Here is a 22,576-nt window from a genome sequence, read left to right as displayed (position 1 = left end):
GCCTTGGACACTCCCAGGGATGGGGCAGCCACAGCTTCTCTGGGCAACCTGTGCCAGGGCCTCCGCACCCTCCCAGCCAGGAATTCCCTCCCAATATCTCATCTAACCTCTGAAGCCATTCCCCCTTGTCCTGCCACTCCAGGCCCTTGGAAATAGCCTTTCTCTGTGTTTCTTGCAGCTCCTCAGGTCCTGGAAGGCCACAATTAGGTCACCCTGAAGATCCCCTCTCCAGGCTGAACAATCCCAATTCTCCAGGGATTTCCAGCCTTTCCCCAGGTCAGAGCTGCTCCATCCCTCTGATCATCTTGGTGCCTCCTCTGCCCTCTCTCCAGCAGCTCCATGTCCTTCCTGGGCTGTTCCCCAGGGCTGGAGCAGCTCTGCAGTGGGGTCTCACCCAAGCAGGGCAGAATCCCCTCCCTGGGATCTGCTTCCCTCATTTCCCCTTCCCCTGCAGCCTCTGCTCTGCTCAGGGCCCAGAGAACTCAGCTCTGCTCCCATCCTGAGCCTCAGGTAGACCAGGAGCTAAACCCGAGTTTAAACCCAGCTCTGGGTCTCCCCCAGAGAGTTTTTCCTGGTCCCTCTGGCCACCACAAGCCCCAGGGATCCCTCAGCTGCACAGAACACTCGGAGCCAAACACGTTTGCAGCAGCTCAAGAAGCAAAAAGCCTCCTCACCCCAGAGCCAACTGCTGTGCTGAGCGAGCTCCAGCAGGGCCACAGCTCCACACACCCTTCACACAGACAAATTAACTGTTTTCCAGCCATTCTTCACTAAAATCAGCCCAGCTCCTCACCCGGCGCCTCCCGGAGCCTGCCAGCCACACGGGATTGATGGACCACTCCTGATTTACGCTGTTGGGTTTGATCCTTTGTTTATGTGACATTTCCTCCCTCTCCTGTTTGTCTCCCCCTTACAGATGGACACGGCAGAGGAGGGAGGGTTGGGCTTCAGAGCTGGTTGCAGAAGGAACATGTCAATACGTGGAGTCCCGGGCTCTGCCAAGCCCTTCCCCAAACTTCCCCCTCAAAGCAGCAGGAAGCTGTTTGCAGTCCTGCAAAAGGGCTCTTTATTTACCACAATTACCACCAAGAACGTATAGAGAGAAACAAATTATGGAAATATTGCTAGACAGCCTCCTCCTGCCAAAACTGAGCCTGCTCTTGGCTCAGGCTTTGGCTGTCTGGTGTCATGCAGAGTGCTTTGCTGCTTCCCTGGAGGGAAAGGGAAATTCTGGCCCTCAGATTTACCAGGATGGGGTTTTCTGGTCAGCACAGGGGAGGGTGAGGCACAGGGACATTATCACTGGAGGTGGAGGCAGAGAGGGGAGGACAGAACTCGCTCCCTCGGAAAGTTGAGCTTGTCAAGGCTAAAACTGGAGAGCTAAAATTGGTGCCCACCTGGAAGGGGCCTGGGGCTGCAAACGTGTCTGGCTCCGAACGTTCTGTGCAGTTGAGGGATCCCTGGGGTTTGTGGTGGCCAGAGGGACCAGGAAAAACTCTCCCTGCTGCTGCTGGGGGAGACCCAGAGCTGGGTTTAAACTCGGGTTTAGCTCCTGGTCTGCCTGAGGCTCAGGATGGGAGCAGAGCTGAGTTCCCTGGGCCCTGAGCAGAGCAGTGGCTGCCCCACAATTACTCTCCCCAGTGCTGGGATGTTTGTTGTTCTAATGAAAACCAGGCTTTAGCTTTCTCTCAAGGAGGGCAAGTTCCATGAAGATTTTTCACTGAGACAAAAATCAAGAGAGAAAAGTTTGGATGAGCCTTATGGGAAAGCTCCCAGGGAGACTTCAAAGGAAGCAAAGCAATTTAAAATTGAATCCAGCCAGAGGGAAAAAACCAAACAAACGAGTTCTGGGCACCACCCTTCCACCAGATCCCTGTGCCTGCAGACAGGGAGATGCTTTCCCAGTTCTCCCTCCTTTTGGTGCTTGGAGGAGCTGTCCCACATCCAACTCTGGAAGCTGGGAGCTTCCTGCCAGGAGAAGCACTTGTCACCAACCATCCAACACATCCAAGCTCCCCGCTGTCCCTGTGTCTTTGCCTTCAGAGCTCCTGCAGCCCAGGAGCAGCAGGAAAGAGGGAGAACAGGGTGACCCCCAAAAGCCATTGTGGGGTGCCCAGTGTGGAACCCTGCAGTGCTCAGGAGGGGCAGAACCAGCTGGCACAGCAGAGACACACAGCGAGTGGTACAGCACACAACTAACAGCTCAGTATTTAAAATAACCAGTGCATTCTGCACTCACCCCCTGCATAAAGTGATTGCTGAGGCCATGGTGAGGATTTAGAGCAGGTTCTTGCACTGAATCAGGCAGCAAACCCCACTGGAAACCTGTTCCTAAACACACTCCCCTGACCCACCTTGATCCAGCTGTGGGAACGCCCACGTTGAATTTTTGCTGCTTTTCTGGTTTTTAAGGTGTCAGCCACCAGCTCAGCACCCCAGGTCTTTCAGGACCCATCTACAGGTGGGTCCACACCTGGACAGCACCCAGACATGAGCTTTGAGCTTGTACCTGGTGGGATTTATAAAATAAATGAAGTTTACAGGCTCCCACGTGCAGTGAACCCGCTCACAGGCCACCCCCGCCCATGGTGGGAGGGTTGGAACTGTGGGATCATTGAAGTCCCTCCCAACCCAAACCATTCTGGGATTATCTTGCCCAGAGGGGCCCCACAACACGTTCAGGGGTTGCAGAGTCACCTGGGACCTACACACAGGGGTGACCCCCAGCACCAACACCCCCCTCCCTGTACAGCACTCCCACCCATTCCCACAGGCAGCTGCTGTGCCCAAGACTTTAAATGACAACATCTAATATTTAGCACTCCTAGCATGGTGTATTCATTTGCTGTATGCACAAACATGAACTAATTAGCAGACTTAATTAGTGTGATGCTGCAAAGTGAAGAAAAATGAAGGAGAGACACAGAAGAGGCAGAGCAGAGGGGGAGGGACGGGGAAGAAAAAAGGAACACAAAAGACCAAGAGACAAATAAAAAGTCTATGTAAAAATAGAAGCCAACTTGTTCTTCCTTATTTATGCTCAGCAGGGCTTTGTGTGCCGACAGCTGAGGGAAGGATTCCCACCTGGAGCCCTGAGACAGCCCTCCAGGGGAACAGACCCTGCCAGGAAGGAGTGACAGACCAATCCTTCCCCTCCCTCCTTCCCAGGATCATCCCTCCACCCTCCAGCCACTGCTCCCGCCAGCTTCTGCCCCCACACCTCAGCCCCTGAGCTTCTGGCAGGACAGCTTGGCTGGAAACAGGCTGGAGGAACCAGAGAATCATGGAATGGTTTGGGTTGGAAGGGACGCTAAAGCTCATCCAGTCCCACCCCCCTGCCATGGGTAGGGACACCTTCCACTGTCCCAGGTTGTTCCAACCTGGCCTGGGACACTCCCAGGGATGGGGCAGCCACAGCTCCTCTGGGCACCCTGTGCCAGGGCCTCCCCACCCTCCCAGGGAAGAATTTCTTCCCAATATCCCATCTATCCCTGCCCTCTGGCAGTGGGAAGTCATTCCCTGTGTCCTGTCCCTCCAGGGCCTTGGAAATGGTCTCTCTCCATCCTTCTTGTCAGCTCCCTTCATGTCCTGGAAGGCCACAATCGGGTCATCCCAAATCCTTCTCTTTTCCAAGCAACCTGCATGCAGGAGGAGACCTGGAAAGCAAAGAGGGGCTAAAAATATTGCAAGGAAAAGTGATGTGGGACAGCACGGGAGCCCCAGCAGCACCTCGGGGTTGAGACCACTCAGGCACCAAATCCTGGCCACTTACAGGAATACGGATCATGTACATGGAACGTGCCTTAAAACTCACATACAGAGCCCAAAATTTGGATGTGCTCACCCCCCCCACCTCCATCCAAAATTTAGTTACAAAGCGCTCGGGGTCCCTCCTCCGCCTCAACCCCCTTCTCCCCGGGAAAGCAAAACACGCCGAGGAGAACAGCAGCACTCAAAAAAAAAAAAAAATTATCTCCCTTTTCTCCCCCCGGGGAGAAGTCATTTACTTTTCCGAGCGGCGGCAGCAGCAGAGTTGGGGTTTTCATCCTCCCCAGCAGATGAAAGGGTCGCAGGATGTCTCTGTGCCCCCCGGTCTGTGCCGCACGCCGCGGATGATGAGGCATTAAAGCCTCTCAACCGCACAATTCCTCGCGGCGATATCGACTAAAAGGTTTCCTTAAATGTCCCCTGATAGGCGGTGTTCGATGGGTTGGAGGCGGTGAGGCGGGGATGGGTTGGGAGCAGCTCTCAGACATCCCTTTATTTACAGCCCCCCCTTCCCGTCCCCACCCGGGCACGGGGACATTTCCCACCCACGAGCCGGTCCCCAACGAGCCACAGCAATAAAACCCGAGAGCCCGGTGCCAGGACGCTCCTGCTGCCTGCCCTGCCTGCCCTGCCTGCATCCCGAGGATTTTAGGCCGAGCCGAAACTAATGGGATGAGTTGCCTCTTAAATCCAGCTGGGTTTGTGCGGGAGGAGATGAAGGGACAGAGCTCGGGGCACAGCAGCAGCCCGGGGCAGGGGAAGGAGCTGAGCTCCCCTCTCCCCTTCCCTGCTCCCTCTGGGAGCACCGGGATCGTGCCCATCTCCCTTCTCAGGCAGCAAACCCGTGGCTGCAGCTGCAGGCTTTAGGAAAGCTGAATTTTCCTAAAATAGATCTATATCCCCCTGATATTCCAGCGCTGGCTCCTGCTGTCAGGGCATAAAGCTGCGTGTTGTCATTCCCACTCCTCCAAACCTGCTGTTGATGTGGTTTAAATGTTATCTACCCGGTGCAGGAAAGGAGCCTCCTCCCGGAACAATAACAACAACTTCCACACCTCCCTCCCAGCCCCCATTTCCAGTAAATCTTTAATTAACATTCCTGCTGGTGCCCAGCCCCATTGATTAGCTGAGGGGCTGCCGAGGGAGGCAGAGGAGCCCAGGGGACAGCCAGACCTCACTCCAAAAGAATTACATCCCAGGGCTTTTTGTTACTGTGGATGCTGAGGGCCTGGGCTACAGATTTCACCTCCCCCCGAATTCCCAGACCCAAATTGCAGCGAGTTTTCACGGGAAGAAAATCAATTTATTGTACACACACAGAGACTGAGCTACAAACCCAGGCAGAATAACGATATCACACCGAAGAATCCCAGCAGGTCCAGTCCCCAGGAGGATGAACACAAGTGCCAGAGGCACGGGGCACAAAGTCCCTGGAGACCACTGGGTCTGAGTGACAAAACTCGAGCAGTTCTGCCCTGGCTTCCAAAACACAGGAGCACAAAGTCCCTCGGAGAGACAGCAGAGCTGAGCTGGGAGGCTCCAGTACCACAGCCAGGAAAAGGCAAACAAAAATGAGGAGAAATGATGGTGTTTAAGCTCTTCCTGAGTAACGCAGCCTGGAAACAAACCACGGAGCTGTGGAGAGAGGCTGGATAACTCCCTGCTGCTGCAGGGGAGCCCAGAGCTGCTCTGCCAGGGACCTGGGGGGTGTTTGAGTCCATCCCCACGCCAGGGTTCCATCTGCTGCCACAGCCAGGGGTGTCTGTGCTGCTTGGAGGGGGCCCAGCTCAGCCCCTCAGAGCAGCCAGAGCTCAGGACGACCCCACCACCCCAAAATCCACTTTTATACTCATCTCCCAGCTCACCTTCTCCTGGTCAGCACAGACACCCCGCCAGGGGAAGCACAAGGGGTGGGGAGATGAGGTGTCACCCAGCAGGGGATCCAGGGATAACACAGGGCTGTGCTTCACCCTCCCACCCTGCCCGGGTGGCACAGATGTTTGGGATCATCCACGTGTTCAGCAGAACGTGAAGATCCACATCGACCCTGACAGATGAACACGAGATTCCGTGGGAGAGGCAGCGTCAGTCAGCGGGGCTTTCTTCTCCACAAATTACAGGAGACAGGGAAGTGTGCCTGCAGAACCCCTCTGAACTGCAGGGTGCCTGCAGAGCCCCTCTGAACTGCAGGGTGCCTGCAGAACCCCTCTGAACTGCAGGGTGCCTGCAGAGCCCCTCTGAACTGCAGGGTGCCTGCAGAGCCCCTCTGAACTCCCTCAGAGGCACCAAGAGCTGCATCAGGGCTGGGGACCCATCTCAGACCCACCTTGGAGACACCCAGGGAGCCCCCAGGCCCCACTCAGACCAGAGAGCAGCTGGATTTCACACACTGGACGTGGTGGGTTCTCTGGCACCCCCAAAAGCTGAGGGAGCACGGGGGCACCTCTGTTTGTGCCCAGCAGAGCTGCACCAAGCCCCCTGTGCTGGATGGAACCCTGTGCAGGGAGGGCAGGACCCGCCTGCCCCGTGCTGGTCCCCTTGTGCCAGAGGGAGAGCTGGAGCTTGGCTGGGGCAGCAAATCCTAAACCCACGGAGCACAGGACAATTCTGAGGCTCAGGCTGCAGCTCTGAGGCTGCAGTTGATGTCCCTCCCCGTCCCTGGGCAGGAGCAGCTCCCACAAAGGCCCGGGAGTGACAAATGCCACCCCCGCCCGCAGTTACGGTCACAACGCACAGGATGGATCTTTGACCCCACAGCCCCCTTGGAAGGCATAAAACTCCCTCTCTGCCGGTTCCTCTGCTCCCCATCTGATGACACCACACACATCAGAGTGTGGCTAATTGCCTGGAGCATTCCAAGGGGTGCTGCTGGGCCCATCATAAAGGAAAATTACGGATAAACACTGCCTCGCCTCGTCATATAAATAATTGGGGGGATTATGAATGCATGAGCCAGCACAATTAGGACCTGAAGGTTGTGCCATATGTCACAGCAGAGCTAATTTCTCCTGGATTTGCAACCAGGCTGATTACTCAATGTCACAAGCCGAGTTAGAAGCGGGTTCTGGCTCCATGTAAATCAGTGTAACTCTGTTAGGGAATGGGGCAGCTCTGATTTATGGCAGGTGATGAACTAGTCCATAATGTCCATATGGGTCTATAATTACCCATATGGACACAGATCTGCACAAAGCCACTCCTGTGCCTGCTCCACTTGTGATTCAGGATAATAAAAAAGCCTAATGGTGTGTTACATGCCCATCAAAAGTCCCGGGTCAGTAGGAGAGGGAAATTTTCCAGTTGCTACAGGCCCTAAGTGGGCAAAATAATGTCCATTTTGTTTGGCAGGTTGGTTGGAGCTGAATTAGGGAGAGAAATTAACTTAATAAATACAACACTTCACAGTGGAAATGTCCCCCACTGATGGAAAGCTGGGTCTGGGGTTAGAGGAGGTGGCTTTACTGGGTAAGGAACATGTGGCACAGCAAGAGACCCGAATCCAGACCTCCCAAAAGCCACTCCAGTGCCTGGAGCAGCTCCTGCCAACCCTTCATCTCCCGAGGAGGGGACAGGGATGACTCAGCCTCCTCCTCCCTTCAGCAGGCACGGGATGTTGTGCCAACCTGTGTGCCCACAGCCTGCCCAGGGGGAATCCTGGGCAGTGCAGGATGCTGGGGAGGAGCAAACACGTGGATTTAAGGGTGAACCTCCAGAAATCCCGGGATCAGGCTGTCAGGATGGATTCCAGATGGATTTACAGCTAAATCTGAGCATGGAGAGCAAGGTGGGGACAGGGTCCCTGTGCAGCTCAGGGCAGCTGGGCTGGATCTGCCCAGGGATCCCATGGAAGTTGGGATGCTCCTGTTCCTGCTGCTCACAGGCCCTGGCAAGGCACTGGGACCTGGATATCTGGTTATCCCTCAGGGAGCAGAGCATCATCATCACTGCCAGGTTTGGGCAGCAGGAATTTTAACCTCAAGCCCAAACCCAACTTGCTTTAGCCCCAGGGCAGCACAGAGCTCCTCCTGGCCCTTGCTCCAGGCTCTGCAAGGAACTGTCACCCCCCCAGGGCTCCAGAAATGCACAGCAGGGACCCCACAGGGACAGAGCTCGTGGCTCCCAGAGCAGGACACTTGCCCAGTTCCACCTCAGCCCCAGCGTGGATGTCTGGACCGTTCCCGAGGCTGGAGCTGCCCACAGGTCTGAGCCTGTGAGAACACCAACCCTTGGTGTGCTGGCAGCCTTCCCAGCTCTCAGCACCCCCAACATCCTTCTCCAGCCCCTCTGGGTGCTGGGGGAGCCTCTGGCAGGGGGGGTGATGTGCAGACAGGAGCCTGTCACAGCTGATTTATCTCAGCTCCTCCCGATCTCCCGGACGGCTCCCGGGCTGTGCCGGAGGAACGGGGCTCTTTTCCTGCCTCTCCTGGAGCCACGTGAGCCACCAGCAGGACTGGAGAGCTGATTTTATTCAGAACAGGGCAGCAGAGCTAATAAGCACCAGCAAAGCAAGCATTAATCAGGTACTATAAATATCAGTGTCCCTCTCTGAGGCAACGAGGGGGGCTCAGCTCCCCCGTTCCGTGCCTTCCAGCAAACCTCGGGCTTTGAACGAGCCCAGAAATCCCCTCTGATCACTTACGGGCTCCCATTATCCACGGCAATGGCTCTTTTAATTTGACATTTTCCTCCAGCTTTCCCAACCCCATTCCAGCTGCAGCGACCGAAAAGAGGAGAATTTACATTTCCAATTCGTGGGCAATGCAGTCCATTAGGTTTAACAAGTGACTGAACTTCCCGTGTAACCCACAGCAAAGCAGCAGCTCTGTGGCTATTCATTTTAACTGATTACCTCGTTTGCTATATCTGGGAGCCCCTGGCGTGGCCATGGCAACTGGTTTTGCTTAAATGCAGCTGAACAGTGAAGTTAATTTTAGATTAGGTGAGGAGGAAGCTGGTGCACCGAGGGAAGCTCGGTGTTAAGATTTCTCTTCTCAGCTTCCCCAGTGGAAATGGTTCTGCCTGCTGGGTCCTTCCCGGTGCTCACACACCCCCCTGGGGATGGTGCCAGGCTCCAGGATCCCTGCACCAAAGAAGGCAGCTGAACTCCATCAGTGATGCAATCACCAATGCAAACCCGTGGTTTGGGTTGGAAGGGACCTCCAGGAGCTCCTTCCAACCCCAGATCATCGAGTTCCAGCTGATCTACCCGGTTCATCCATCTCCCAGGAGAAGAGTCATCCATCCCTCCCTCACTGAGGGGCTGGAGCGTGTCCAGGGAAGGGAACGGAGCTGGGAAGGGGCTGGAGCAGCAGGAGAACTGAGGGAGCTGGGGGGGCTCAGCCTGGAGAAAAGGAGGCTCAGGGGGGACCTTCTGGCTCTGCAACCCCCTGACAGGAGGGGGGAGCCGGGGGGGGTCGGGCTCTGCTCCCAGGGAACAAGGGACAGGAGGAGAGGGAACGGCCTCAGGCTGTGCCAGGGGAGGGTCAGGTTGGACATCAGGAGGAATTTCTCCATGGAAAGGGTGGTCAGGCATTGGCAGGGGCTGCCCAGGGAGGTTTGGAGTCCCCACCCCTGGAGGTGCCCAAGGAAGGACTGGACGTGGCCCTCAGTGCTCTGGGCTGGGGGACAAGGTGGGGATCAGGGACAGGTTGGACTCAACCCTGGAGGGATTTTCCAGTCTCAGCGACTCTGTGACAAACCCTCTGAGCCCTCAGCTCTGATCCTCATCCCACCAGCACCCACCACTGCTGCTGGGATTCCTCTCCTGCAGCTGATCCTCCCTGGAGCTTCCTCCCCTCAGCTCTGGGAAGGCTCCCTGTGGGAAGCAGATGGGTTTGGTTTCCCACTTCCCGGGGAGGTCCCTGCCCCGGGTGGGCTGACTTGCCCCCTCCCTTCCAGCTCTGCACAGATTTTTCTCCTGGTGCCTTATAAAGGTGTCAAAAATGCCTTTAAAAACACATGGCTGGGGTGTCCCAGCCCAGCACACCCACCTATATATGTCATATATATAGATAGATATATTTATATCAGAGCATCATTTAGGTTGGAAGAGACCTTTAAGATCGACTCCAACTGTTAATTGATGGGAACATGCACCCCTTTTAGCCAGAAAAACCCATAAATAAGCTAGAAGTGACCTTAAACATAATTAGTACTTTGGACCTAAGAGGTGGGTTTTGGCTCTTGCAGCAAGAACAGGGAGTAGGTGGCAAAAGGACATTTCTTTGAAGCAAACCTGCTCATTACTGGAGTCCTTTCTCCAGGAATTCAGGAAGCAAGCAATGCAAGGTAGTTCAGAGCCCAGTTTTCCAAGTTTTGTCCCAGACGAGGAGCTTTCAGAAGCTTCTTTTGCCCTGCTGGGTTTCCTGCTTTTTTCCCCCCCTTGTGCTGTTTGTGGCTCCCTGTGCTCACCCCACGGAGCCCCCTGGGACCTTGGAGGGTTCCCATCCCTTCCCTGCCAGCTTGGGCTGCTCCTTTCATCCTTTTTTTTGGCAGTTTTATCCCAGCTGAAGCTTCACCACCTTTCCCACACGACCCAAAGGAAGGGCAGGGGTGGGTACAGACACCAAACCTTTCAACCCCCAGGTTGTTCTGAGCTCACCCAGCACCCAAAACACGTGGGATTCACGGGCTGGGTGGGTGACAGAGAGCAAAGGACCCCCCCTTCCAAACCCAACAGGTCAGACAGCTCCTCCCCAGCCTGGCTGTGCAGCCACACAGGCACATACAGAGTAATATTTTACCATTTGGGGATGGATCCACACGCTGTGTGCAAACCAGCCCTGACTATTAGCACATAGATACATATGCTCAGCGAAAAAAAGCAATATTGAGATAAAAACAAGACCAAAGCACGCCTTGCTTTGGCTCCCAACTGTTGCCTAGCACAAAAAAAAAAATATATATATATATATATATATCAGCGTTTCAAATGTAGATTTGCTTCTAAAATATTGTATTTATTGGGCAGCAGCTCCAAGAGTCAGTGCAGCCCTGAGTCCCTGCAAGGCCCATTCCAGAGCTGGGGTGCCCAGCTCAGCCCCAGGGTGCTGGGAATGCTGGATTGGAGCCTTTTTCCCAGCCCCAGGGAGGAACTGGCTCTCCCTGCCCCGCCAGGTTTGCTGCTCAGACAAGCACATTACACAGTCCCTTTTATTCCTTCCCTCGTGTTCTGCTCTGGAGACCTCTGGCCACCTCTGGCCAGGACTTCAGAAGGAGCAAAAAATAACCAGGATCTCTCTAGAAAGGCCCGTTAATGCCAAAAAAACACCGGGAGAAGAGAAGCATCTGCTGCTCCAGCCTTTTCCAGGAGACAGCTGGAAAAAAATTTCTACAGAGAAACCTATTAAGATTGATTAAGCCACGCTGTTATTTGTAATTTTGCTTAATGCTATTAAAGCAAAAGCCTTGACCATTTGTTCAAGAGAAGGACTGGCTGGGCACCAAGTTTTTGCCTAATGAATTCAGAGGATTAATCCTATTAGTCTCCCTCCCTTCCCCCCAGCCCTTTAACTTCTCCGAAGATGGATCTCAGATGCAAAAAGAAAAAAAAAACCAAAACACAACTAACCAGGCAAATGTTGGCTGAGCTGCAGCCAATCCCTCCCCGGGCTGGGGGCTGGGAGGGGGCAGTGACTCAGAGCAGTGAGGAGGAGGATGGTGCTGCTGTCACAGAGGCTGTTTGGGAGCCTCCAGCAGCTGCAACACGGGGAGGAACGACGGAGAAGGGAATTTGGGGGGAATTGGGAAGAGAATTGGCAGGTTCCAAAGCGGGAGGGGGCCGTGTGGGAGAGGGGCTGCACCCCCTGCACGCAGGGGGACACCCCGAGGGACGATGCTGAGCCCCCCAAGCCACACACACAGCCCTGGGTTTGGGGGCTCAGCACCCTCACAGAGGGGCTCCTGCAGCTTTCCAGGGAGGATCCCACAGACCAGGAGTCACCCCAACCCCCAAGACAGGCTTCCAGGCATGGATAACATGGATATGTGTGAGCTGGAGACCACCTCTGCCCCTCTTGCCTTTCCCCCGGGCATCCCAAATGCCAGCCCAGAGCAGGGGGGACCAGCCCCAGCTCCTCCCATCCCTCCCCTTGGATGAAGCAGCTCTGGACAGGAGACCTTTCTGCTCCCACCAAGAGGCCCAGAGCTGCTGCTGAGGGACCCCCAGTGCTGTGCCCCCCACCCAGAGCCAGGCACTGCTGCCTGGGGGGGCACATTTCCCATCAGCTCCCACCACCACAAAGGCTCAGCTCCACTGCTGAGCTTCCCCTCCCTTATCTCTCAGCATCTTGTAAGGGAGGAAACGGCTCTTCCAGCTCCCTGGGCCTCCAGCTACACGGGGAGCATCCCTAATGCACCTCCCTGGGAGCTGGGAAGGACATCAGCTGCCTTCCTTTGGTGCAGCTTGTCACCCACAGCCAACGTCCCCGTGGCTCCGTCGCTGCCTGTGACAAACCTCTGCATTAGGAGCCATAAATATTTATGTGGCACAAACACAGGCAACGGAGCCACCACCAACCACCTCGTGCTGAGGAGGGACTGGAGTGTGGAATGTTATTTACAACTTCTTTTGGCAACACTTGTGTGTCCCTCCCTCCCCGCTCCACCTCATTCCTTCCAGGAAAGGAGGGAATATCCATCTCCAGGTGCTCAGGGGGACGTTCCTCAGCCAGGACTGACTGTGCATCCCTCCCTTCCCCGGCAAGGACATCCCACAGGCTCAGCCCGCAGCTCTGAGGGGTGGGAGGGGGCTGAGGGGAGCAGGGCTGCTCCACAGACATCCCCCAAACCCAGGACAGGCAGGGATTTCCCACCTCTCTCACCCCCCAGGAGGATGATCCGCTCAGGGCTTCCCTTTCCTCGAGAGCCTCTCAAAGCCAGACCTGGAGACACCAAAAGACATCAACCACTTTCCCTGGTTTTGGGGAGGTTCCAGCAGGTGGGACCGTTCCAGCAGGACCTGGTGGCTGCTGTGCCCTCCCAACCCCAGCCAGCCCCACAGCCTGGGCACTGCTGAGGGGGGAACCCTCTGGGAGCTGCTCCTGCCCAAAACCTCCTGCCCACGCCCAGGCAGTGGCACTGCACCCCTTCCTCCCTCCCTGAGGTGTTCCCTCCTTCCTTCCCTTATCCCACACGTGGCCAGAGGCAGCCCAGGACCACCAGTGACCCATCCTCGACCTCCTGCAGGTGCTGGGAGCAGGGTCAGCACCACACAGGAGCAGGGTCACCACCACACAGGAGCAGGGTCACTGCTGCTCCTCATGTCCCTGGTCTTCTGAAGGAACCAAGAGCAAGTCATTCCAGGTTCCTGGATGCAGCCACAGCCACCCCAATCGGGCACCCAGGCTTTGCCACCAGCCCTGGCACACCCAGGAGGAGGGATGTGCCATCCCAACACTCCCCCAGTGCCCCAGCAGGGCTCTGAGGGTCCCACGGCAGAACTCTGAGGGTCCAGGGCAGTGGTTTTATTCCCAGGGCAGCTCTTCCCAGTGCCTGAATTTCCAGCAATTCCCAGTGTCTGAATTCCCAGCACTTCCCAGTGTCTGAATTCCCAGCCCTTCCCAGGCATTCAGTGCCTGAATTCCCAGCCCTTCCCAGGCATTCAGTGCCTGAATTCCCAGCCCTTCCCAGGTGCTGGCCATCAGTCTGGACTGAGGAGCCACGAGCCTCCTGTGTGAGCTCCTGGAAGAGGCTGAGCCCTCGTGTTCTCTGCCATTAATAGTTTGCTAATGAATTTCTTGGCGCTGTGTCCGAGCAAACAGCCACATCCAGGGCACCTCACGGGGAGATTTCCAGAAAGCTCCTTCACAACTCACCATCCCCAGCATTCCAAGAGCCCTCCTGCTGGGGGGGCAGAGGCACAGGATGCAAAACTGAGCCAGAGCTCACAGTTCATACCAAAAAATCTCCTCTCTGCTGCATTAACCACCGTCGGAGCAGCCGGAGCACAAGTCATTCCACAATTTATTTTGAAGAAGAAGATCTGGCCAGGAAACTCCTGAAGCTGCTCACAAGCAAGTTTTCGAGCCAAGATTTGCCCAGGAAATTATTTTCTGGGAGGAATTTACTCGGTTCCAGCCTTGCCCTGGCAAATCCAGCGCAGTGCTCCTGATCCTCCAGCCCAGAGCTGGTGCTGCTGCAGCCACCCAGGCTGTGCTCCAGCATCCCCAGCCATGGGATAACTCATCCCACACGTGGTCTGGGACTGAACTGGAGCATCTCCAGCGTGGGTGCTTTTTATTTGCTATAATAGGGATTTCATCAGGAACTGCAGTGACAGGACAAGGGGAATGGGTTAAAACTGAAAGATTTGGGGGATACACAGAAGAAATTCCTCCCTATGAGGGTGGGGAGGGAGTGGGATGGAATTCCCAGAGAAGCTGTGGCTGCCCCTGGATCCCTGGAAGTGTCCAAGGCCAGGTTGGACAGGGCTTGGAACAACCTGGGCTGGTGGAAGGTGTCCCTGCCCATGGCAGGGGGTGGCACTGGATGAGCTTTGAGGTCCCTTCCCACCCAAACCATTCCATGATATTTATCAGGGACCAAGCCATGGGTGACCCACAGCAGCACAATAATCACTGCACCTTCCCAGGACCCCTCACCTTTTCCCAAGGACCCCTCACCTGCTCCCCAGAACCCCTCTTTTGCTTCCCACCACTCCTCATCCTCTTCCCAGGGCCCCTCATCTGTTTCCCAGGATCCCTCATCTTCCCAGGACCTTCTTCCCAGGACCCCTCAACTGCTTCCTAGAGCCCCTTGCCTGCTTCCCAAGGTCCCTTATCTTCCCAGGACCCCCTCATCTACTTCCCAGGATTCCTCACCTGCTCCCCAGGACCCCTTGCCTGCTTCCCAGGACACCTGATCTTTCCAGAACCCCTCATCTTCTTCTCAGAACCCCTCACCTTCTTCCCAGGATCCCTCACCTTCTTCCCAGGACCCCTCATCTTCTTCTCAGAACCCCTCATCTTCTTCCCAAGACCCTTCACCTTCTTCCCAGGACCCCTCACCTGCTTCCCAGGATCCCTCACCTGCTTCCCAGGATTACCCCAGAGCCAACAGCAGCCCCTTCCCTCCATCCTTCCCCATCCTCCCCGTGCCGACCCCCGCAGGCTCATCCCTGCTTTGAGCCGTGGCAGCTTCCAACGTCTGACTCCTGGAAGGATTCCCATCGGGGCTTTGGCGGGAGCAGCACAATTCCAGCTGGGATTTGCCTCTCCCGCAGCCTGCACCACTCTCAGGGGGTCGGATCCTTCTGTGCCAGTCGCCCCAGGGTGCAGCACTGGGAGGGTGCTGGTTTGGGGAGCCCTGGAAGCTGCTCCATCCCCCCCTGGAGCCGAGGGAAGGGAGCAGGGATCGCGTGGAGCACAGGGAGGATGTTGAGCAGGGAGCGTCGCTGCTCCCGCCTTCCCCCGGGCTGTTTACACAGCTCCAATTGATTTGTTGTAACCTGTAATTATTTTAGTGGGTTTTTTTTTCTTTTTCTGTATTTCATGCTCTGTTTGTTTTCGCTCTCAGGAAGGGAGATTTCTCCCCGGGAAGCGGCGCTGGATGGGCTGGAGTGGGCGGGGGTCTGGCAGAGCAGCACCTCCCCGGAGTGGTGGTCACTCCCCTGCTTCCCAGGCCTGGCTGCTCATCCCCTGCCCGCCCAGCAGGGTAGCAGGAGTGTGGCTCTGATGTGCCCCCTGACTCCTTCCTCCTTTTTATCTCACCTCTATTTTTATTCTGGCCATTCTGTATTTTTTTTCTCCTCCTTCCTCCCGTGTCGCCCTTACAGAACAAACTGGCATCTCTGCATGGGAGGCCAGTGCTCTCTGCCCACGCCAGAGCAGGGCAGGCTGGATCCTGCACCAACACAGGCTGTGGCTGCTCCATCCCTGGAAGTGTCCAAGGCCAGGCTGGACAGGACTTGGAGCAACCTGGGACAGTGAGAGGTGTCCCTGCCCATGGAACGGGATGATCTCTGAGGTCCCTTCCGACCCAGCCCATCCTGTGACAAAGCCAGGACAGCCCCACACTCCTGGGTTCATCCCAGTTGCTCATTATCCATCTCCTCGAGCAGCAGGGACGGTTCTGGAGCCGTTTGCTGTCACCTGAGAGCTCCAGGAGATCCCACCTGGCACCAACCTCCTCCTGGTTTGGGGACAGGCAAACAGCAGAGCTGTTCCTCTCCCTCATCCATTTAGTGGGTCGCTTTCCTAATTTACCTTGCCTTTTACCTCTCGGTTTCCTGGGAATGCTCTGCTGGTATTGCGAAGGAAAGGAATTATTATGCAGAAAAGAAGTGGGAGAGGCGCTATAAATGTAAAGCGCAGGAGCGCTCCTTAATCATCCTCATCATTAGTTAATTGCTGTAGCCCCGAGTCCATTCCAAGGAGAACACAGAGTGTTAAATATAGATGTAGGAATTCAAGCTATTTTGGTGGTTTCGTGCTCCCTTTGAAGCGGGTTCTGCCTCCTGCTCTTCCCGGGGATGTCAACACCGGGACTGGAGGAGCAGCTCCAGCTCCAGGGCCACCCAGAGCTCTTGGGAGTCTGTTCAGCTGCAGCAATTCCTGACAAATGAGTGCAATCAGGATCCTGCTCCACTTCACGCTCGGCTTTTGGGGGAAACCTGTCCAATACCTGCTTCCAACAGCGCCGTGTTCCAAAGGCACGACAGGAAATGCTGGCAGAGCCCAGAGCAGAGCCAGGAGCAGAGCCAGGAGCAGCTCAATCCTGCCCAGTGCTGCAACCAGGTCTCCTCCACACATGGAACCCTTTCCATCAGCCATTCCAGCAGAAGTCCTGGCTCTCCACATCCCACCCCCGTTTTCAGAGCCCTTCTTTCCCCATGTGTACCTTTGTTCCGCGTCCTTGCTGCATTTTCTCCCTCCCTCCCTCCTTCCCTCCCTCCTTCCTCCCCTTCAATCCACTCCACTAAACATTTCCTTCTCAATTAGGGTCGTGGCACCCACGGAGAGCAGCTGCCCATGGAGCAGGGAGGGCTGGGAGCTCGTGGAGTGGCTCTGGCCTCAATTACCTGTCCAGAGCTTTCTCCAGCCTGGCCCTTGTAAAAATGATTTGTGGTTAACTCCTCCCTTGCAGCTGAGGACAGAGCAGAGTGATTCCACTCCAGCCCAGCAGAGAGGGGAGGGAGAGCCATTCCATGCCCCCCTGCAGCCATTCCATGCCCCCCTGCAGCCATTCCATGCCCCCCTTCCAGCCACCTGGATCAGTGGGAGCTCTGGGAGCTCAATCCCTTGGCAGTGCCCGCTGCAGGGACGGTGGCTCTGGGAGATAAAGCCCCAGTGAATGCTCATCCCCAGGGCTGGCAGAGGCGGGTGCCAGGCTCCCCGAGTCTCATCACCACAGAGATGGCAGCATTCCCCTTCCCATCCCATCCCGTGGGCTCTGAGCCTTGGATTCCTGGGCGTTTGGCCACGGGGGCAGAGCTGGGGCAGAGGAGCCCCTGGACAGTGGCAGTGGGGCAGGGAGAGGGTTTGGGGACGAGCCCGTCCTTGGGGGGACCCTCTGGGGGGGGTCTGGGAGTCCCTGGAGACACTGGAATCCCCGTGGTCATGCCTGCACACACATGGTCATGTCAGCACACACGTGGTCATGTCTGCACGCATGTGTTCCCATCTGAACACACGTGGTCATGCCTGCACATGCATGTCCACGCACACAGTCATGTCTGCATGACACATGGTCATGCCTGCACACCCGTGGTCATGCCTGCACACACGTGTCCATGTCAGCACACATGTGGTCATGCCTGTACACATGTGGTGCTGCCTGCACACACATGTTCATGCCTGCACAGGCGTGGTCATGCCTGCACATATGTCGTCATGCCTGCACACATATGGTCATGTGAGCACACACATGGTCATGTCTGCACATACGTGGTCATGCCTGCACACACATAGTCGTGTCAGCACACACGTGTTCCTGCCTGCACACACGTGGTCATGTCTGCATACATGTGCTTATGCCTGCACAGACATGTTCATGCCTGCACACACATGTTCATGCCTGCACACACGTGTTCCTGCCTCTGCTGTCCCTCTGCTCCTCTCAGCTGGCTCCAAACCACCCTCCCAGCTCCCAGCAGAGCTGGAGCTCCTTTGGATGCTGAGGATCCCAGGAAAAGCCTGGCAGCGGGGGGGGGAGATTGGGCAGAGCCTCTCGAAGGGGATAGAAAGGGAAAGTCAAAACTTAATAAGACATAAAGACAACAGATTCATTAAAAAGTCATTAGTCTCTGTCAGGAGTGGCTTTAATTAACAAATGCCAGGAACTGCGGCGCTGCCTCGTTGCTGCCACTGTGCCTCGACAGCCTTGTGACCACCTGAATGCCACTAATTAAATGCCATTTAAAGTTCCCCCAAACCTGGCAGCACATTTCCCACACCCTGCCAATTTTCCTCCGCGGCCTCCAAATTCCCCTCGTTTGTCATTGTCCTCCCCACGCGGGGGGCAGCGTGTCCTGGAAAACATTCCCTGCCTTCCTCCCCTCCCAGGAAGGGCTTTCTGAAGGTTGGTTCCGTCTCCCAGTCCTTTAGCCAAATCTCACATTCCTGCTGGATTTCTTAGGCGCAAATCCCACATTCCTGCTGGATTTCTTAGCCCAAATCCCACATTCCTGCTGGATTTCTTTGGCACTGCCGGGTGGAGAGCTGAGCTTTCCACGGAACATGGTCCCACTGACTCCTGGACAAGGGCTGCTTGGAGACGTCCCTGCTCGTGGCATGACCTTCAAAGGTCCCTTCCAAACCATTCCATGATTCCATGAAGGTGTTCCATCACCTAAGGCTCCTTCAGCATCATCAGCTCAGACCCATCCTCAGCAAGGGAAGATCCTCATCCCTCTCCCATGGGTGACAGTTCCTGTGGGATCCTCATTCCGTGCCCAGAGCCTGCAGATGCTCCTTGGCCATCTCGAGGCACCTCTGGCTGAGGGTTGGGGTTGCTGCTCAGGGGGAAGCTCCGTCAGCTTCGTTTGTTCCTCTCGTTGCACTCGGACAAAGGATTCCCTGTCGGAGCCGTGGAAAATCCGTGGATGTGCCCGTCTGCTGCCACCCCCTCCCCAGTGCTCTGAGTGCAGCTGGGGGGCTGCCAGCCGTGGGCAGGGGGATGTTGGCCTGAAATAGCTGAGCCAGGCACCATGTGGAGCCTGGGAATTCCCAGGAAAACAAAAAACTGCTCCAAGAAATAAAGGCAGGGCGGCGGAGCCCTTGGGAGAGGTCAGAGCAGGGGAACTCGTGTCCGAGAGCTGGGAAAGGGGGTTTGCATCCCAAAGGCCTCTCCTCCTTTTCCCCTCCTACCAGTTGCAGCCAAAGCCAGGCTCTCCTCTCCCTCCTGTCCCTGGGAAGCTCTGGGGGTGGGGAGAAGGAAGGAATTGTCATGTCCACTTCTCATCCCATGAGACTGATGATGGTCTGACCAGGAGCTGCCTCGCAGGAAATGTGGGTCCCCTTTGAGCAAAGCACTCCTCGGGCTCCCAGCTCTCCCAGCTTGGAGTTTGGATGCGGGACATTCCCATTTCCAGCTCCTCCTGACCCACCCCGAGCTCCCAGGCTCCAGCCCCCTTCCCCTCCCTCCCTCCCTCCCCCTCATCATTTCTCCTCGGAAAACATCCCGTCTGTTCCTCGAGTAATGGGATTCCTTTGTGCAATTTCAGGCTCCTTAATCCTTCCCACCGCCCTCCATTGGCAAAATCAAATGGAATCGATTCAACCACAGGCTCCTGATTTCCCTGAGTTTCCCTTCGCTCGCCTCGTCGTTCACGTTCCCCCACGATCCTTTGATCTGACAATCAAAGGTGTCCCTTCGGCTGCAAACACACCCAGGGATGGCAGCAAACACACCATCCATAAAATATACAGCATCCTCAGACTGGGATTTACATAACAGGGACGCTGAAGGCATCAAAAAGAATTGGATATTAGATTTAGGAGCAATTATAGCTCCTATGGAGGGGGGGAGACTGGGAGTCGACACGGGAAGGGGGGGACACGGGCTGGTAAATGCTCCCCCAGCTCTGTCAGCGACACTTTACCCTGTTTTACACTTCAGCAAGAAATTCCCAGCTCCTGCCAGCTCCAAACCTCCCCAGGGCCCCCTTGTTTTCCTTCTGAGTGGCAGCAGATGTGCAGAGCCACAGCTGGAAGGAGCAGCTTTAATTCCTGCAAACACCATCAGCCCGCCACGAGGGGCTGAGCCCCGAGGAGGGGGCACAGGCTGGGGGCTTTCCAAAGGAATCTGCAGCTGGATACGGCTCAAAGCACCTCCAATGCTCCAGCAAGGGGCTGAGGGAGGGCTGTGACACACCATAAAGCAGAGTATCAGTCAATCACCTCTCCTGAATTTGGGAAATTGCCTTGGGAAGCGTTCCGAGCAGCCACACATCCAGCAGCAGCTCAGGTTCCCCCCCCAGAGCCAGGGCCCAATCCAAATCTACCCAGACACCGAAATTAATTCTGATTAAAGAAGCCCAAGCCTGTATTTCGTGTGCCAGATTCAACACCACGGCCCTGTGGGGCCAGGGAGGTGTCGGTCTGGGGGGAGATTTGGGGCTGGAGGGTCTCAGGGAAGGCAAAAGGCAAATAAACCACCCAAAACTCAACATTTTTTTGGTACTCTTCTCTCTGGTGAAGGTCTCCTTTGTGGAGCTGAGCAGCAGCTCAGGATTTTCTGTTTCCTCCTCCAGGATGAGCAGCCCTGTGCTCCCACCCTCCTCTCCCTCACTCCCAGCCCACTGCTCGCCCTCAGCCCGGCAGCAAAGACTTATCCTTCCCTGAGCCTAAACAAACCCGGGGATAAATAATCCGAGAATTTGTAGATGCTTGGTCGCCATGGCAACCCCGCAGCCCTCCTCCTCCTCCTCCTCCTCCTCCTCCTCCTCCTCCTCCTCCTCCTCCTCCTTCTTCTCCTCCTCTTCCTCCTCCTCCTCTGCCTGCCAGCGGTGGGAGCTGGCTGTGGCTCCGGCCAGGAGCATTCCCGATCTCCCAGCAGCTTTCCAGGGCTCCAGTCCCCCCTGGATCAGCCCTGGATCCGTGTCCAGCTGCCGCTGGCTTTGTCCCTGTTTAGGGACACTGCCCAGGGCTGGTGGCACTGGAGCAGCCCTGGGGTGGCTCTAAGGCAACTGGGACTGTCACCAGTGCCCCGTGCTCAGGCAGGAACTGGGGCAGAGCGGGGGCAAAGGGCTCCTCCTGCCCGACCTGAGTCTCCTCGTGCCCCCCCGGGCACGTCAAAGCAGCATAAATACGTTTTAGTGCACTAAAAGCCAGCTCCCAGGTTTTCTCTGCCCCTTTTTGCACATGTAGGACGTGCATTTTTCTCCTCCCCGCTCCATCCTCTTCACTCCGATGGGTTTTTGCCTCCCAGCAACGCAGCACTTCAGCCAGGGACAGGGACAGGGAGGGCTCCCACTCCAGTTCGTCGGCTTTACTGGGAATTGAGCTCAGAGACACTCGGGGGGTGAGCCCTGATCCCGGGGGGCGGCTCGGGGGGGCCAATCCCATCTCCAGTGAGGGGATCCAGGGCTGTGCCAGGCGCTGGAGGAGCTGGAGCAGGGGCAGACCCTGCTCAGTGCCCCTGGTGAGGGGCTGAGCCCATCGTGGCATCGCTGCCTCCGGGCAGAGCAGCTCCAAACCCCCCTCCAAGGCTCCAAACCCCCCCTAAAAGCTCCAAACCCCCTCGAAGACTCCAAACCCCCCTCAAAGGCTCCAAAACCCCCTCCAAGGCTCCAAACCCCCCTCAAAGGCTCCAAACTCCCCCTCCAAGGATCCAAACCCCCCTTAAAGGCTCCAAACCCCCTCCAAGACTCCAAACCCCCTCCAAGGCTCCAAACACCCCTCAAAGGCTCCAACCCCCCCCTCCAAGGATCCAAACCCCCCCCAAGGGCTCCAAACCTCCCCTCAAAGGCTCCAGACCCCCCTCAAAGGCTCCAAACCCCCCTTAAAGGCTCCAAACCCCCCTCCAAGGCTCCAAACCCCTCTTCAAAGGCTCCAAACCCCCCTCAAAGGCACCAAACCCCCCTCAAAGGTTCCAAACTCCCCTCAAAGGCTCCAAACCCCCTCCAAGGCTCCAACCCCCCCTCAAAGGCTCCAACCCCCCCTTAAAGGCTCCAAACCCCCCTTAAAGGCTCCAAACCCCTTCCAAGACTCCAAACCCCCTCCAAGGCTCCAAACCCCCTCCAAGACTCCAAACCCCCTCCAAGGCTCCAACCCCCCCTTAAAGGCTCCAACCCCCCCTTAAAGGCTCCAAACCCCTTCCAAGACTCCAAACCCCCTCCAAGGATCCAAACCCCCCCCAAGGGCTCCAAACCTCCCCTCAAAGGCTCCAAACCCCCCCTCAAAGGCTCCAAACCCCCCTCCAAGGCAGTGCCAGTGCCCGGGGGTTTAATTGCACGCTCGGAGTTCTGCTCGCCGCCAGCCCAGGTATTATTTATAAAAATAGAAAGCGGGAGAAACAGGGGGGGAGAGGCAAAATATCAAAGGGCTCTTGGATTTTCATGCTGCATGTGAGCAAAGCAGCCTCTCTTGGATCAGAGCACGGCCTGGGAGGAGGCAGAGTGGGGAGTGGGGAGCACAGAGCCCTGGCCTGGCAGGGAGAGGGGTCTGTGTGGAGCTCAGCACCACTGGGGGTCTGAGGGGAGCCTAGACCTGCTGGCATCCCAATAATGGGGCTGCACAGAGCCCAGCCCCACTGGCATGGTACTGACAGGGGTCCCTGGGGATCAGAACCCCACGAATGAGGGTCCACGAGGAGCCCAATCCCAGTGACATGGCACTAATGGGGGTCCACAGAGCCCAGTGCCACCAAC

Source organism: Chiroxiphia lanceolata, chromosome 25 (assembly GCF_009829145.1).
Source record: "Chiroxiphia lanceolata isolate bChiLan1 chromosome 25, bChiLan1.pri, whole genome shotgun sequence".
In the NCBI taxonomy this organism is placed as follows: domain Eukaryota; kingdom Metazoa; phylum Chordata; class Aves; order Passeriformes; family Pipridae; genus Chiroxiphia; species Chiroxiphia lanceolata.
The sequence above is the reverse complement of the archived record's forward strand: the minus strand, read 5'-3'. Positions refer to the sequence as shown.